The following is a 16,878-nucleotide window of genomic DNA, read 5'->3' on the forward strand; positions in this document are numbered from 1 at the left end:
AACTGCAACTCCCATCAGCATTGGATATTGGCAGTGATGGCTGGGGCTGATGGGAGTTGGGAGTTCAATCACAAACTAAACAACTCTGTATGTGGTTTACAAAAATTCATTAACAATATTGTATGACATTTCAACACCTTCTTTTACATGAAATCTTTAATAATATATACAAGTGCCAACATAATCATGACATGCACAACTCAGTATCTCAAAGCCAAACAGTCCAAATATTCCTGAAATAAGTCTAGGAGAACAACTCTCTGTGTGTATACTTGTGCTGGTTGCGATCCCAACAGAACTCCAACACATACACATGGGAGTTGTTCAGTAGCATCTGGAGGGCCAAAAGTTCCCCCACCTCAGGTTAATGTGTGTATCTTTAGTCATGCTGTCCCCTGGTATGCACATTTTTGCATGCATTATTTGGTTGGAGAACATCATCACAAAATCTGGAGATTTCATGATAGCCGTCTTCAAATAGCTAAAGGGCTGTCCCCATGGAAGATGGAGCAAGCTTGTTTCTCCTGCTCTGGAGGGTAGGACCTGGACCAATGGATTCAAGTTACAAGAAAGGAGACTCAGATTAAGCATGAGGAAAAACTTTCTGACAGTAAGAGCTGTTTGACAGTGTCAAACAGGCTCCTTCGGGAGCTGGTGGACTCTCTCCTTCCTTGGAGGTTTTTAAGCAGAAGTTGGATGGTCATTTGTCATGGATAGTTCAACTGATATTCCTGCATTGCAGGGAGTTGGACTAGATGACCATTGGTGCCCCTTCTAACTCTACAATACTATGACTCATCTGTGCTAGCCATTTTACACAGCATGATACCATTTTGAACAGTCATGGTTAGCCCCCCCCCAAAAAAAAATCCTGGGCAACTGTAGTTTGCTAAGGGTGTTAGAATCATAGAATCATAGAATCGTAGAGTTGGAAGAGACCACAAGGGCCATCCAGTCCAACCCCCTGCCGAGCAGGAAACACCATCAAAGCATTCTTGACATATGCCTGTCAAGCCTCTGCTTAAAGACCTCCAAAGAAGGAGACTCCACCACATAATGTTGAGGGTTGTTAGGAAACCCCTATTTCCTCCCACAGAAACCTACGATTCCCAGCATTTCCTGAGAATGAGGGATTGATTGCTAAACCATTCTGGGAATTGTAGCTATGGGTGAACATTTTTAAACAAACTACAGCTCCCAGGTTTCTTTGGAGGAAGCCATGGCTGCTTAAAGTAGAATGATGCTGTTTTAAATGTATAGTGGCAGAGGGGCCTTAGATAGGTTCACATTAAAATCCTAATTGAATCAAATTCATCTTCTATCTCTAGTGGTGACGGTGGCAGAATCTCTAAGTGCCTGATTGATTGAGCCAGGGCCTGGTCCTTCCCGAGATAAATGCCAGCTATTAGTGAGCTCTAGCATCCTGGGCTAGCAGGGCCTCTCCCTTCAGGATGCAGTAGTGGAGGAACCTCCTCTGGCACCTGGGGCGGGGCAGCATGTATGGACTGCGCATGTGCGACATCCCACGTGTTCACGCTCCGTATGGAATACCGCACATGCACACTCCATATGTGCAGCCACTCGCTGCTTGCACGGTGACCATACAGGCTGCCGTGCAAGCAGCATCCTGTATGGACTGTGCATGTGTGGCATCCCATATGGAGTGTGCACACGTGGAAGCCCGTTAGGTCGCTGTGCAAGAGGCAGCCCGTATGGATGCCCGCATGGACAGTGCGCATCTGGGCGACCTGCCCCCTCCACCCCCACTTTGTACGCCCCTGCCTGGATGCAACCAGGAAGCTGAACTGACCTCTCTTCTTTTCTCAACATGGGTTTGGATAATGGTACTGTACATGGATAACCAGCATGGTGCCCTCCAGGTTTTGGGCCACAGATCCCATATTCCCTGACAGTTGGCCACACTCTCTGGGGATGTTCGTAGCTTTAGTTCAACAATGGCTGGCCAGAAGTTCCCCATCCCTGGGGAAGCTGCCCCAAAGATACAGGTGTGGTGTGGTTGCATCCAGTCTCAGCTTTTCAGGTCATATTCTTGTACAGTGGTGCCTCGCTAGACGAATTTAATTTGTTCCACGGGTCTTTTCTTATAACGAAAAATTCGTCTAGAGAAGCCCATAGGAATGCATTGAATTTTTTTGATTTTTTTTTTTTTTTGCCCATAGGAACGCATTAATTGAATTTCAATGCATTCCTATGGGAAACCGCGATTCGCTAGTTGAATTTTTCATAAAACGAATTCATCTAGCGAGGCAACCTCCGTTCGAAAAATCCTTTCATTAAGTGGAAATTTCGTTAAGCAGGGCATTCGTTAAGCGAGGCACCACTGTACACAGCTATTTTTCACAAAGTGATAAAACTGTCATGATATCTCATCTTCGCACCCTCCTGTAGTCTTTCTACTCACTGAGATGTGTCCTTGAACTCTGATAAGGCCTCTTGCTTGCTTAGATGGAGGATAGAGGGGTGGCAAGAGAGTGTATGTAGAAACTAGCTTACTGTAAAATGCTGAAGTTTACATTCATTGCTCCATTCACTTTTATCTCTGGCCCTGTCCTACCACTGCATGTGCCCCACAAAGGGTATCCCTGAAAGGAATGCAGCCCTTGACCTGAAGAATGTTCCCCACTCTCAATGTGCATCATTTTCACAAACAGATCATTCTACATTATTTTCTGAGCTTCAGAAATGAGTAATGACCTAAGGTAATGTTTGCATCCTGCACTTGGGTCTATAGTGTTCCTAAAACAGATTTATAATTAACCTCCCTCATCTCTATTCATTTCAACATCATAAACAAGACCTATGTTTCTCCCCCTGTTTCCTGGAACATAATTACTAACTAACAAGCATCATCCACTGACCCATTCTGTTAAGGCGCTGTTCTTCTTTTTCATCGTACTGAGATGCAGGACACTTTGACCTTGTTATGCTGATTGTGGGTGGTGGAAGTGGTAAGAGCAGGATAGAAAGTAGCAAAAAGCAGGAGTTAAGTTGGACGAGGGGAAATGTGGCTCAAATGAGAGAGAAAAGGTGACCTTAACCCATGTTTTTAAGTATCTGTGACACTGGTATCCCCAAATACTTTCAGTCTAAACATACAGTTCCTACTGCTTTGTTTAATAAACTTTCCCCATCTAACTCATTAGGCATTTACTGCTTCTGCTGCTCTGCCTTTAGCACCAGTCTGTAATGAAAAGAAAAAAATGCAGCATGGAAAAGTTTTCCTGACAGCAGTATAGAGAATGCAGACAAAGTGTCACCTATCAAATGTCTGTGTGTCAAGATGCTGTTAAAGGCACTGGAGCACAGCTAGTAAAAAAAAGCTGGCAACCATATAAACTGGGGTTGTGCACACACACCATATGCTGACCTGATAGAGGACCCAATGTGGTAGTTTGGATTGGCCTCAATTTGACACTGGCTGATCCAACCTAGATCTGGGCCCCAGATTGATTCAGGGGCCAGTCCTAATGCTCAATAAGGGTTTTAAACCCCATTGATGAGCATGTGGTCAGGAGGGAGGTGGGAGAAGAAGGAGATGCTGTTTCTCCTTCCCCTTCTCCTGACTGCAATACAGGACTGAACCTGAGTTGGGGATTTAGTCCTTCTACGCATGCATGTTGCCTGGCTGGAAACAGGCACATGCAACCGAAATGAAGTGCAAGGCTGTTTGAAAGCCCCTTTGCACACTGTTTCATGGTACTCTACACTGTTTCATGGTACTCTTTGCAGAGGCTGTCACCTGCCTCTTCTCCCACACCCCTATTACCTGTATGCCAACCCTGAATTACTCTGGGAGCCCAATTTGGGATGATCCCGAGCTGTCTCAACCTGATCTGGCCAAACGCCAAACCAATCCAAATCAGCCCAGATCTGATGCGTAGGCCAAACATACACAATCCCCAGTACCTTTCTCAGTGTCCTATACCACCCAACATTTCCCAACCCAAATCGGGGACACTCCCCCAGGCCGCCTCCATCCCAGACCACCTTTGCCCACCCCACTCCACCCACCCCACTGCCACCCACAGGTGTGCCCAGGCCACACTGCTATGACACCACCTGCAAGTTCACTGCCCACCTACCACCTTACCTTCGCTAGCTCTCCTCTGCTGCCTCCACCGTGACAAGACCGAGGCCCACCGCAGCTGCTTCCATACTTCCAGAAGTGTGGCCCAGCTTCTTTGAGTATGTTTGTGGCTGCAGCAGGCCTCAATGGAGGCCTCACAGTAGCAGTGGCAGAATAGTTGGGACATCCGAGATTTGAAACAGAATCCGAGATGTCCTGCTCGAAGTAGGACAGGTGGCAAATATGTGTCTAGGAGGGGAAACATTTTGTGTGCTCTTGGTGACTTCCTACAATACTCCTTTTTATTTACCCCCAAAGGAGGTTGTGTTAGTGGCCCTCTTGGGATGGGGGGAGGGAATTGGTTTGAAAAATGTGTACCGCTATTGACTTCGAGCAGTGATTTGTCGACTTTTGGCTTGCTGGGGAACAGCATCACCAGATTTAGAGAAGGTTGAATTGCAAAGAATAGTTGGGGCTTGGTTTGCATATTGCATATGAAACCTCAATCCTGGGGGGGGGGCAAATGCATTTCTATCTGGCCCTTGGGATGCTCCCCAGGCCAGACCTCTTTTCCAGACCGCATCTCTCACCATCCCTGAATGTTTTTGCCTGGCTGGTTTGTGCCCTGGAACTATGCCAGTGCCTCTTTCTTGCTTGGATGGAGGATAGAGAAGGATGTGTGAATAAATTTACATATGTGGTTCCACCCCCTGTTGCTTCTGGACCCACCCACCACTGGGACGTGTCTTCTCTCCAGATGATTACCTAGTAGGGAATATAGCCCTCAGGCTGAAAAAGATTCCCCACTACTCATGTATTTGTTCAGGAAGAGTAAATTAGGTAGCTTTGCATGTAAACATGAACCAAGTTAATCCCCCCCCCAATATCCCTAATTACTCCCACATCAAGTCTCCAGGGAGACGGTCTTTCTCTGTGTATCATTCTCTATACAGACCTCCAAATTGCAGCTGCTCTTCACATAAAAACAACTGGATTACATCATTCTTAGCTGGGATTGGAAGAGAGGTATTTCCTAGCCTTTCATGCAGTGGAGGCAAGTTTGTTTGGGGAAAATGGGGCAGTGCCTCACCAACCTCAGTCTGTTGTCAACCAGCCCTCACTGGGCTTCCTTCTTGCTTACAACCAGTCCATCAAGTTGCCTTTTTCTTTCATACATTAGCACTGTCCCTTGGAGAACTCAGCAGGAAGGAGAATTGGGGGAGGGAGTAGAATTAACTGGCTCCACCTTCCATTGGCAGGCATTGAACTTTCATTCATTGGCAGTTTTTAAACAGGTTGGATGGCCACTTGTCAGGGATTCTTTAGCAGTGATCTCTGCATTGCAGAGTTGGAGTAGATGACCCTTGGTGTTCCTTCCAATCCTACAGTTCTTTGATTCTGTGAATCTCAAACTGTTTCATATTAATTCTGGTCAACCCATGGTGTGGTGAGAGCAGGTTGAGATGGCCTCAGGTTGCCACCTGGAACAATCCAGGCTTGTCAAAAGGGTGGCTAGTGGGTGGCCAGGGGCATGGAGAAGAAGATGCACACAGATAGCCTGTGTGCATCTCCTACTTTCCTCTAGAACGTGTGTGTGTGTGTGTGTGTAAGGAATGTAAGATGGCACTTTAAAAGAACTCTATTTGCAAAGAGCATGTGTCCATTTGAAATGGCAATATGAAGCATTGGCACTGAGAACTTCATTGCCAGCTTCAGCCTGTTCAAACTGCTGATTTCTCACCTTCACCATTATTCTTTTTGCCAGCCAAGTGTTCTCCTGGCATACCCATCCCTTCTCAGCAGCTGCTTTTGTGTTGGAGAAGAAAGGCATTTCCCTGCTCCTTGTCTCTGGTATGAATAATTCAGCAGCTATAGAGTACCTCTTTGTTCTCCCAGCAGGACTTTCATGTGAGATGCCCAAAGGATGATGTAGGTAAGATGGCAGGGCCAAGGCTGTCCTGCGGAGCCCTGTGAAGGCAGGCCCAGGCAGGGGTCCCTCATGGCAATTGACATGACCTGATGCTTCAGCTTCCCTCACCTCAAAGGGGGACCCTCAGGTGGGGTGGCCAAAGCATGTGTGTTTCTTTCATCATTCAGCCTCATTGGGAGAGAGAGAGAACTCCAAGGGGACCAGGACCTTGCATTCGGTTTTCAAGTGATGCTTTCACTTTAGAAAAACCCACCAGTCAAAAGCCAAATGGACTTGAAATTAAAGGTTAGGAACTGTCTTGCGAGGGTATTTCAAACTGGGTTTCCATCCATTAGGTTTATGTGTGTGACCTCGCCCACACATAAAAATATGAGACAACATATAAAAATATGAGACAAAATTGACCCTTCTTACCCCATTATCCTGCTCTCACAGTGGCCAACCAGATGCCTGTGGAAAACCCATAAGTTGTACATGAGCACAACAGCACTCTGTCCACCTGTGATTCCCAGAAACTTGTATTCAGAGGTACAATTTCTCAGAGGCAGAGCACAGCCATCATGGCTAGTAGCTGTTTATAGTCTCCTCCTCTATGATTTTGTCCCATCCTCTTTTTAAGCCTTCCAGAGCGGTGGCCATTACTGTTTCTGGTGGGAGGGAGTTCCACAGTTTAACTAGGTGCTGCATGAAGAAATAGTCTTTGAATGTCCTGAATCTTCCAGTGTTCAGCATCAATGGATGGTCATGAGTTCTACTGTTATGAGAAAGAAGGGGGGGAAAACCAACCACTTTTCTCTGTTAATTTTTTTCCATGTCATGCATAATTTTATACATTTCTGTCATGCCACTGCTTACTCACCTTTTCTCTAAAGCAAAAAGTCCAAAATGCTGCAGGATTTCCTTATAGGGGAGTTGCTCCAGCCCCTTGGTCAATTTTGATCAATTTTCCTGAACCCACAGTAGCAAGAACCAAACCCTCCTCAGGCCACACCTCTTGTCAGCCCTGTTCCACACTCTTCTTAAGTGCTTTTACTTTGCCAAAATGCATCCTTGGCAAGCGATAATGCCTCTTTCTTGCCTGGATAGAGAGTCATGTGTCCTTTGGGTGGCTGGATTCTACCCCTCTGTACAGAGATCAGTGTCACACCTGTTTCTCCACCCATTTTTTTTTTTGTCTCTGTGCCTGACCACCTCTGGCATGCAGAAATTTTCCTATGAGGGGATGTGGGCCTTGAGCTGAAAACATTTGCTCACCATTGATCTATGCAGATGGATGCAATTGGAACAAGCTCTTTCTCTCCTCCCATACCCTCCAAATCTTGCCCTGAGTTTTCCCAAGCAGATAGAGCACAGGTGCATTGGGTGGAAGTTAGAGCCCAGATTCCCTTTTAGTTGCACTGCAGCAAAACAGCTTGGAATTGCAAAGCATCTGCTCATCGCTGGAGTCCCAGGAGGAATTGCACAATACAAAGGATGGGCTATGCTTGGGGAAGATGAAATGCATGGCTCTGAAACCTGAGAATGAATACTCCCCCTGCTTCCTGCCCAGACGGAGGATTTTCTTTTCATGAATGTGACAAACTGTTAATGCTTGAACTGAAGCTAAGCAAGGAGAGCATTAACTGAGGCGAATTCCTGGGTGGGGTGTGTGTGTGTACCACCAGGGGCATTTTTTAAAAAACTGTGTTGATCTACATTTTCTGGGGAGGGTGCCAGAATGGCTTAGCAATCCAGTGTGTGCCGTAGAATGCCAAGCATCTTCCAACGGTCACCTGCAGCAAATGCCAGTCTGTGTTGTGTTAGAAAGAATGGACAAAGGGGATGGGCATTACAGTATTAAACTCTGGAATTGGCTCCCACAAGGGACAGTGAAGGGCACCAACTTGGACAGCTTTAAAATAGGATCAGGGAGGATAAGGCTATCAATGGCTATTGAGACTGATAGCCAGTGCTATTTTTCTAGAAAAAGGGTTGCCAGAACTCACCACGAGCACCTCCCTTGTTCTCTTAGAATGGCAATGGTACCCAACTGAGAGGTGCCAAAACTGAATTCCAGTGAGGTGTGAGTTCTGGCTAAAACTAAGCCAAGCTGATAGAGGTGGCAATGCTTCTGAATAGCAGGAAAGTAGAGGGTGGTTGTGTACAGGTCCTGCTTGTGGGTTCCCCTTGACTGTCTGGTTGGGCGCTCTGAGAACAGAATTCTGGAATAGATGGACCACTGCCCTGCAGGGCTCTTCTTGTCCCACCACTTTCCTGGGGAAACCCCCTCTTTACGTTTGAATCAAAGAAAATGTCAATTGGGTTTTCTGCAGATGGGGGTTTGCTCCAATTCAGTGATAAATAGTGGGTTTTCCCGAGGAAAGCAGTGGGTCAAGCAAAACACCAGGCAGAAGGCCTTCTTGGTAGTGGAGCCCTCCTTGTGGAACACCCTCCCTTCAGATGTCAAGGAAATAAAGAACTCTGTAACTTTTAGAAGACATCTGAAGGCAACTTTGTATTGGGAAGTTTTGAATGCTTGATATTTTACTTTGTTCTATACATGCTGTAAGCCACCCAGGTGTGGGACAAGCAGAAGTGTGGATGAGCCATCAGTCTTGGCTTCTTCCTTTTTTCTTTTTTCTTTTGCAAGCGGGACAGAGGAATGCTAGCCCTGCAACTAGCTCTGTGCCACTTTGCAAGGGCAGCTGTATTCTGCTGCTGGTGAGCAAAGGGACAGCTAAAACCCTGGGGAGAGGGTGTGCTATATAGGTTGGGGAGAACAGTGGTCGATACGTGGCTTCCCCCTTCTCCAGCTTCCTGAATTTTTAATACCATTAAAATGGGGCAGTGGGAGCGATGGCATTAAAAACCCAGGAAGCTGAAGATCTCTCTACCATTGTCCCTGGACATTGGTTGGGTGCTCGGCCACTGGTGGGGAGTTGCAAGCCCTGCTCCAGGTGTTGCTGCTTTTGTTGACTGTGAGTGGATTTCTGTCTCTATCGGCAGAAAGTCCTTCTGCCGACCTCGGCTTTCTCTGTGTGTGCACCATAGGTTAGAGTAGAGGCTGTATTGCGCTGGCAATCCACAGAAGGCCACTGTTACACACACACACACACACACACACAGAGAGAGAGAGAGAGAGAGAGAGAGAGAGAGAGAGAGAGAGAGAGAGATTTAAAATGCAGGCTAGTCTTCAAAAATGATCATTTCCCTGATTTTTGCAATGCACCCCTCCAACCAAGCAGCAGGTACTAAAATGTGTACAAAGGGGGAAATATGCATATAAATGCACGCCTGTGGAAATAATTTGCATTATTTGCATAATGCAAAAATGCAATATATTCGGGAAATTATTTGTGTGTTGGGGGGATGTATATCACTCAATTTATTGCATGGGCTTAGCAGTCTTTTGTTTTGGTAAGTGATGTGTACATTTTGTTTAATGAAATCAGAAAAAACTTTTAAAAAGAATATGGGTGACTAAAGGATTATCTTTGGGTAGGCTTGCTGAAATAAAATATACCTCTGATTTAAAATGAAGGCTGGTCCATTAGGGCAAATGTGGCACATCACCTACCAAACACAGTCTGCCCTCAGTCTGGCTCAATAAGCCTAACTTCTTACTTATGACCAGTTCGAAGCTGTGTGCATTGCAGGGCAGTAAGGAGGAGGATGGGAATAAAAGGAGGATGAGGTGGCTCTGCCTTCTATAGCTCTGGCTCTATGTACTGTTGACCTCCACTACCTTCCACCCTATTAGTCCCAATGTGCACCAGCCTGTGCTGCCAATATATGCTTTATTCTGAGGCATAGTTGGAGAGAGATTGGTGAAACTGGACCCTGCCAAGGATTCCAGAGGTGTGTGCACAAAAATCACCATTGGAGATTGACAGGGAGAGGAAGTGACACAAGACCCCTTTTGGATGTCGCAGGAACCCTTTTGACCTGGTGGGAGAGGGGAGGGGAGAGCACTTTCAAAATACAAGCCTGCACCTGCTAGGAAACTGGAAGTGCCACTGCTCTCCCCCTCCCCTGTCACTGTCCCTGCCACCTTTCAATCAAAGCTAGTGAGTTGGCAAAGGTCAGCAGTCATGGGTCAGGAAAGTCTGCTGGCAACAATGAGCCCAAACAACAAATACTTCCTCTCTCCCCACAAGCACCTCAGGAGGAGGGGGGGGAGAGGTTAGGCAGGATTGCCCCCTGCTCCTGCCGACCAGGATCGTGGCTGACTCTGGGTGGGGTGCCCTCTCTCAAAGCCTACCCCACTCACAGGATACTGGTGCTCTCAGCATAAGAAATGCAGGGGTGGGCAGAAAGAGAGTAAGCACCCGCAGAAGCCTGCAGAGGGTTTTCTTCTACCCTGGATCTGGTGCCATCCAGGCCAGGTGAACCTTGAGCCAGATTCATAGAACCATAGAGTTGGAAGAGACCACAAGGGCCATCCAGTCCAGCCTCCTGGCAGTGGCCTACGAAGGTACATTGCTGCTCACAGTGCTCCTCTCCAAACCAGGAGGGATAGGAGGAGAAGCATCCTGAAAACTTGGGTCCTGTCATTCTTTCCTGCCACGGGTGCCTTGCCAACCGGAAGTGGACGTCTTCCATTTGCTGCCCTTGCCTGACCTCATGAAAGAGCTCATGCCTTCACATGTCCTGCCAGCTCCTCACTCAGAGGAGAGGGTCTCCCCCATCCACACTTGTTACATGATCATTAACATCACTAATTATGACAACCATTTACTATTAAATATCATTTCATAGGCAAGTGTAACCCTGTGCGTAATGCAACTAGGACTTCCTAAATCTTTTTTTTAAAAGATTTTTTTTATTCGTTTTTCACAAATTGATATATACACAATAACAAAAATGCAAATAACAAAAATACAATTAAAACAAACAATACAATCACAAATAAAGATAGAACAAGAAAGAAAAAGAAAAAAGAAACTACAACAATAAAATTTCTTTTTTCGTTATAACTTTTTAATATTCTATCGTGGGGGGGACTTCCCTTGGCCCCTCCTTCTGAGCTTCTTTTTCTATCACCTCTTTAGCAGACTCATCATATAAACATATCCTAACCTAATTTTAAATCCAATTTTCAACATAAAATAATTCTAAAGCAAACTGAAAACTTCCTTCTACTTCACGGGTCCCCAAACCAAGGCCCAGGGGCCGGATGCAGCCCAATCGCCTTCTAAATCCAGCCCGCGGACGGTCTGGGAATCAGCATGTTTTTACATGAGTAGAATGTGTCCTTTATTTAAAATGCACCTCTGGGTTATTTGTGGGGCCTGCCTGGTGTTTTTACATGAGTAGAATGTGTGCTTTTATTTAAAATGCCTCTCTGGGTTATTTGTGGGGCATAGGAATTCGTTTATTATTATTATTTTCAAAATATAGTCCGGCCCCCCCACAAGGTCTGAGTTACAGTGGACCGGCCCCCTGCTGGAAAAGTTTGCTGACCCCTGTTCTACTTCCTCCGGATATCGTATATATTATAATCAGGACTTCCTAAATCAAGGCTCAGAGCCACAAGGGGCCAACCAATATGCTTCACTCTTTTGGAGCTTGGAGCATATGGTGGCAATCCTAATCCCATTTACAGTCGTACCTTGGAAGTAGAACGGAATCTCCTCCGAAAGTCCAAAAACCAAATCGCGAATTCTGATTGGCTGCAGGAAGCTCCTACAGCCAATCAGAAGCCATGGAAGCCCTGTCAGACGTTCAGGTTCCTAAAGAACTTTCGCAAACTGGAACAGTCACTTCCAGGTTTGCGACATTTGGGAGCCAAAATGTTCAAGGACTAGTCTGTTCGAAAACCAAGGTACGACTGTACTAGGAAGTAAGACCTCCTTTGACTCAGCAGGACTTACGCCTGAATAGGGTTATGTCAGGCACCAATCCTATACACTTAGCCTTAGAATAAACCATATTGAACTCCATGGAGCTATTTTCTGAATAGGCCCACAGAGGATTGCATAGTCGGTTGGTTTATTTGGCACTGCCAAAGAATCCTTTACAAGCCTTGCCTTGCCTTGACAACATGCCCAATATATAGATTGGGGCACATGGGGGGTGGGGTGTTACTTTGTAAGTATTTTGGATTGACGCTCATGGGAACATTTACTTTCTAAAAATAAATAAGTCACATGCCAAAATAGTTCAGTTAGCAAAGGACCCAGCCTGTGGTATGTCTACGAGGCATACCAGAGTTTCAAGTACTTGAGTGGAGTAAAATGTGGCTATTGCGGTAAAGTGATTTTTTCCAGGGGGTAGGTTACCGATACATCTCCTTGTCAAGGGTTCAGGGAATCCTAGGTAAGTCTCTGGCTTTGTGTGTGTGTGTGTGGGGGGGGATTTCTTGTTTGTTTTTGGAGAGCTGCATTGCAAAATTCAGAGCAGAGTGGTATGGTAATTTTGAAAGGTTGGCTGTGTTTCAGTTTGTGCAAGGTTCAGAAGTACAGTTCAGATAGATTCACAATGGAATGTGAACCCAATGAATTTCATACCCAGTGGTGGAGCTTCATGCTCCGGCACAGAGGGCGGAGAGCAGGCGGGGGCGGGTCTGGCGTGCGTCCTGGGGGCGGGGCATGCCGCCTGTGGGGGTGTGGTGCCCAGCGTGGGTGGGGGAACAGCCGCAATGGCACCCTACTGGGATCGCACTGCCAGGGGTGGTGTGCTCCCCCTACACTCCTCTTCATACCCTCCAAGTCTCCAAATTTTTCAGGGACACTCTTGGAATTATGAAAGTCATCCTGACTTCTGCTTTGATCTGGGCATGCCCCCATTTCCCCCGTCAGTGCAATTGCTCCTGAGTTTGGGGATGAGGATCAGCCAGCACTTCCATGGCCACCACTGCTGGCCTCTTCCCTTAGGCAGCTTGCAGTGATTACTGGCGAGTGGGTAAAGGGGAGGAGAGGCTGGCACCAAAGATGCCCAGCCCCACAGGACCAACTGGCTCTGATGGCAGCCTTGGCCAGGAAGAAAGGGGAAGTGGAGTGAAGCACAAAAAAGGCTGGGTTGTTTTTATATTTTTAAGAAATGCTTTGTGCATCCACGTTTAAACTTGCCCCTTTCTAGAATTTGTTTATTGCTGCGTGTTTTTCTTTTTGTAAATCTCCCAAAGAATAAAACAAAACAAAAGTGGGGTCAAGGGGTTTCTCAGGACGATGGTGTGTGTGTGTGTGTGTGTGTGTGTGTGTGTGTGTGTGTGTGTGCTGTGTGCTGTGTCCTGTTGGTGTAGTAGTGGTGACAATCGCCCTTCTTCTGATAGGAGGACAAACACAAAAATGGTAGGCTGAGGAAGGTCAATTGTGGGGAGAGTGAGAAATGTCTCTATTTCATCTGAGGAATGTTAGGGGGATATGGAATTTCTCCCCCACCGGCTCCGCATCCTGATTTTGGGCTCTAAGCCCTTTGTTTTTTATCTAGTGCCCCGCCTCATTTCACACACACACCCCTTTCACCCTGCCATACTTGTCTCTGTGCCATTGGGAGATGTTGTGTCATTAACATATATCAGCAGAGTAGAACTATGTCTCTCTTCTTGGACACCGTTCTACAGGCAGCAACAATAGGTTCCAAATTTAGCTCCTTGCAAAACTCATCCATCTCTTTTGGCCTGCTTTTTAGTGTCCTCACCTGAAGAATTTATTTCAGCTCAACATCTGCTTCATTTGCCAGTTCTGAATGAGCAAGGGGCAGTGGGGGGGGGGAGAGGGGAGAGATCTGGCAAATGACTCTTGCTGGATTTGTGCTACAGGAAGGGACACCTTGTACTCTTCTCCCTTTGGGGCCAATTCACAGGTCAAGTAACAGTTTGGCAAGGAAAGATGCCAGTGGAGGCTGCTCCATTAGGGCAAAACGGGCACTGCCGTATCAGTCCCTGGCTGCCTTCAGCCACCCCCCCCCCCACCCCCAACACCTGTCTGCCTTCTCATTTACAATCAGTCCAGAGGGTAACCCTGCCTGTCAGCTTCTTCCTCTTTTGTCTCAGCACTGCCCCTTTGGAACTCATCAGGGAGGAGGATGGAGGACAAAACTGGAATTAGTTGCCTCTGTCTGTCACTGGCTCCGGTGTTACCTAATTTTGGGCTCCTTGCCCTACCAGTCCAGTGGGCAGCAGCCACCACCGAAAGACCTACAAGTGAGTCCTGTTACAAAATATAGCACTCTCCCCAACACCTGACAGGGTTCTAGTCACCCATTCCCTCTTCTTGGATACTCCATTCCACACACCCACACTTTTCCATTTTTCTTTTTCAACTGATACTCAACATTTCATAACATTTTCTCCTTTTTTATTTTTTTAATTGGAGGGTTATTTTATAAGGTTTCCTTTCAAGTTTTCATCCCCTATAGTGATTATTTTAAAATTGTGCTTTTGCAAATGCTGGGCCTCCCTGGCATTTAGGGAATGATTGCAGCTCAGGTGGCAGAGCACCTGCTTTGCATGCAGAAGGCACCAGTTTCTGTCATTGGCATCTCCACATAGGGCTGGAATCGCCCCCTGCCTGACTCTGGAGAGCCACTGCAGTCAGTGTTGACAATACAGAATCAGAAGGACCCAATGGTCTCATTCAGAATAAGGCACCTTCCTATGTTACTCTGTGATGATGGTACCTCTCTCACAGTGGCCCCACTTGGGCACTCACTGCCTGAGGGCAAGGCATGACGACTTAGTCTTCTGTTTTCTCCCACAAAACATACTTCAAGTTTGACCCCTTGGATCATATCTGGGGCCTGATTAGCTGCCTATCGACCTGCCTTCCTGTCTGGGTCTACTTCTCTGTTCCTCACTATCTGCCCTTTGCAATATTTGCTTGGCAATAGGCAGCAAAGTATTTACTTGGCAACACTTTCTGGCTTGGAATCTATGGGCATGCTCAGGAATGATGTGGCCTACTCTGAAAATGAGGGACATTTGGACGCCACACTCTACAGGTCTGCCTTCCAGAATCTATTTTATATTGGGCCCAAGTCCCTCCAGAGTCTAGGCCAGCCTGAAATGGATTTGTTTTGGCCTGTGCTTCCCTTGAGCCCCCAAGCTTGCTGCCTCTTCCTGCTTATCAAAAGCTTAAATTTTCAAAAGAAACCCAAGGCAAGTAACAAATCCAAATGTCACACAATATTAAAATATATTGCGATCCACCTCTCTAGCCCCAGATCAGAAAATGGACGTTAAAGAAAATAATCACCTGCTTCAGAAATCAGTGGAAAAAAGAAACTCAGCCTTTTTTATTTTATTTTTTAAGCCACCCAACAATGTAGTGACGGGCCTTAGAGAAACCTCACTCGGCCAGGCATTTTGCAGGACGGGGCCACTACATAAAAAGCCCTGGCCCCAGTTACCACCAGCCATGTTTCACAGGGTTCGAGGGATCTTGGCTTTTAATGATAGCCCTCTCCTCCATGCCTTTGTCTAACCCTCTTTTAAATCCACCCCAGTTGGTGGTCATCACTGCGTCCCGTGGGAGTGGATTTCGTAGGTTAACTATGCTCTGTGTGAAGAAGGACAATCTTTGATCTCTCCCGAATCTTCCAACATTCAGCTTTGTTGGGTGCCCATAAGTTCTAGCTACAGGTAGGTAGCCGTGTTGGTCTGAGTCGAATCAAAATAAAAAAATTCCTTCAGTAGCACCTTAAAGACCAACTAAGTTTTTATTTTGGTATGAGCTTTCGTGTGCATGCACACTTCTTCAGATACACTTGAAACAGAAGTCAGACCCTTATGTATATACAGAGGGTGGGGTGGGTGGGAATGGGTGATGGGCTGATGGGAGTGGTAAACCTGTAGGTGGCTGTTAACGACTGATGATGACTGCAATTGGTCCTGCGGGGAAAAGCAAGGACCAATTGGTCCCCGCAGGACCAATTGCAGTCAACATCAGTCTTAGTTGGTTTTTAAAAACTTAGTTGGTTTTTAAGGTGCTACTGAAGGAATTTTTTTTTACATAAGTTCTAGCATTAATGAGAGGGCGAGGAAAACCTTTTCGCTGTGCGATTTCTCCATGTCATGCATAAGTTTATGCCTTGTATCCAATGCTCCCTCCCCCCCAGAAAAATAGGTGCTGTTTCTCACCATGAAGTTATTACAGAAAGTGACACACTTTTTAACAACAACAAAAAGAGGTGCCTGTACTGTGTACTCTTGAGTATCCCCTGGGGGGGGGGGATCACTGCTTGTATCATAATAAAAAAATTCCTTCAGTAGCACCTTAAAGACCAACTAAGTTTTTATTTTGGTATGAGCTTTCGTGTGCATGCACACTTCTTCAGATACTGTGTATCTGAAGAAGTGTATCTGAAGAAGTGTATCTGAAGAAGTGTGCATGCACACGAAAGCTCATACCAAAATATAAACTTAGTTGGTCTTTAAGGTGCTACTGAAGGAATTTTTTTATTTTGATTCGACTCAGACCAACACGGCTACCTACCTGCTTGTATCATGTTACATCTTAATCACCTTTTCTGTAAACCTCATAGTGCAGCCACTCTATTCCCTTGATCAGGTTGGCTGCCCTTTTCTGAACCTTTTTCCAGCTGTACAATATCCTTTTTGATGCGAGGTGACCAGAACTCTACACAGTATTCCAAATGTGGTTGCACCATAGATTTGTATGATGGCATTATGATAGCGGCAGTTTTATTTTCAATTTCTTTCCTAATGCGCCATAGAATCATAAAAACTGACGAGTTCGAAGGAACCCCAAGTGTCATCAAGTTCAGTCCCGTGCTACGCAGGAATCACAGCTAAAGGATCTCTGACAGATGACCACCGAACCCTAGGGGAAATAATTTTGGGGTGGTAACGGAGACAGGGTTCCACTCTTGAAACACATCATAAGTGCTTTTAAATGTGTGTTTCTGGATTTCCATTAAC

The 16,878-nt window shown here is 46.2% G+C and overlaps 1 protein-coding gene across 9 annotated transcripts in view; it reads left to right on the forward strand.

The window, feature by feature from the left end:
- The window catches only part of CACNA1B (calcium voltage-gated channel subunit alpha1 B), a 326,623-nt gene that overhangs the window by 142,806 nt on the left and 166,939 nt on the right, over positions 1 to 16,878 (forward strand). Inside the window, exon 1 of one of the 9 annotated variants that reach the window (XM_088664971.1) lies at positions 12,178 to 12,314. The exons of the other annotated variants lie outside the window; for them this stretch is intronic. The gene's annotated coding sequence lies outside the window, so the exon portion shown is untranslated. Of the gene's footprint in view, positions 1 to 12,177; positions 12,315 to 16,878 lie in introns of those variants that run through there. 9 annotated transcript variants of the gene reach the window in all.

Source organism: Zootoca vivipara, chromosome Z2 (assembly GCF_965207765.1).
Source record: "Zootoca vivipara chromosome Z2, rZooViv2.hap1.1, whole genome shotgun sequence".
Taxonomy (NCBI): Eukaryota; Metazoa; Chordata; class Lepidosauria; order Squamata; family Lacertidae; genus Zootoca; species Zootoca vivipara.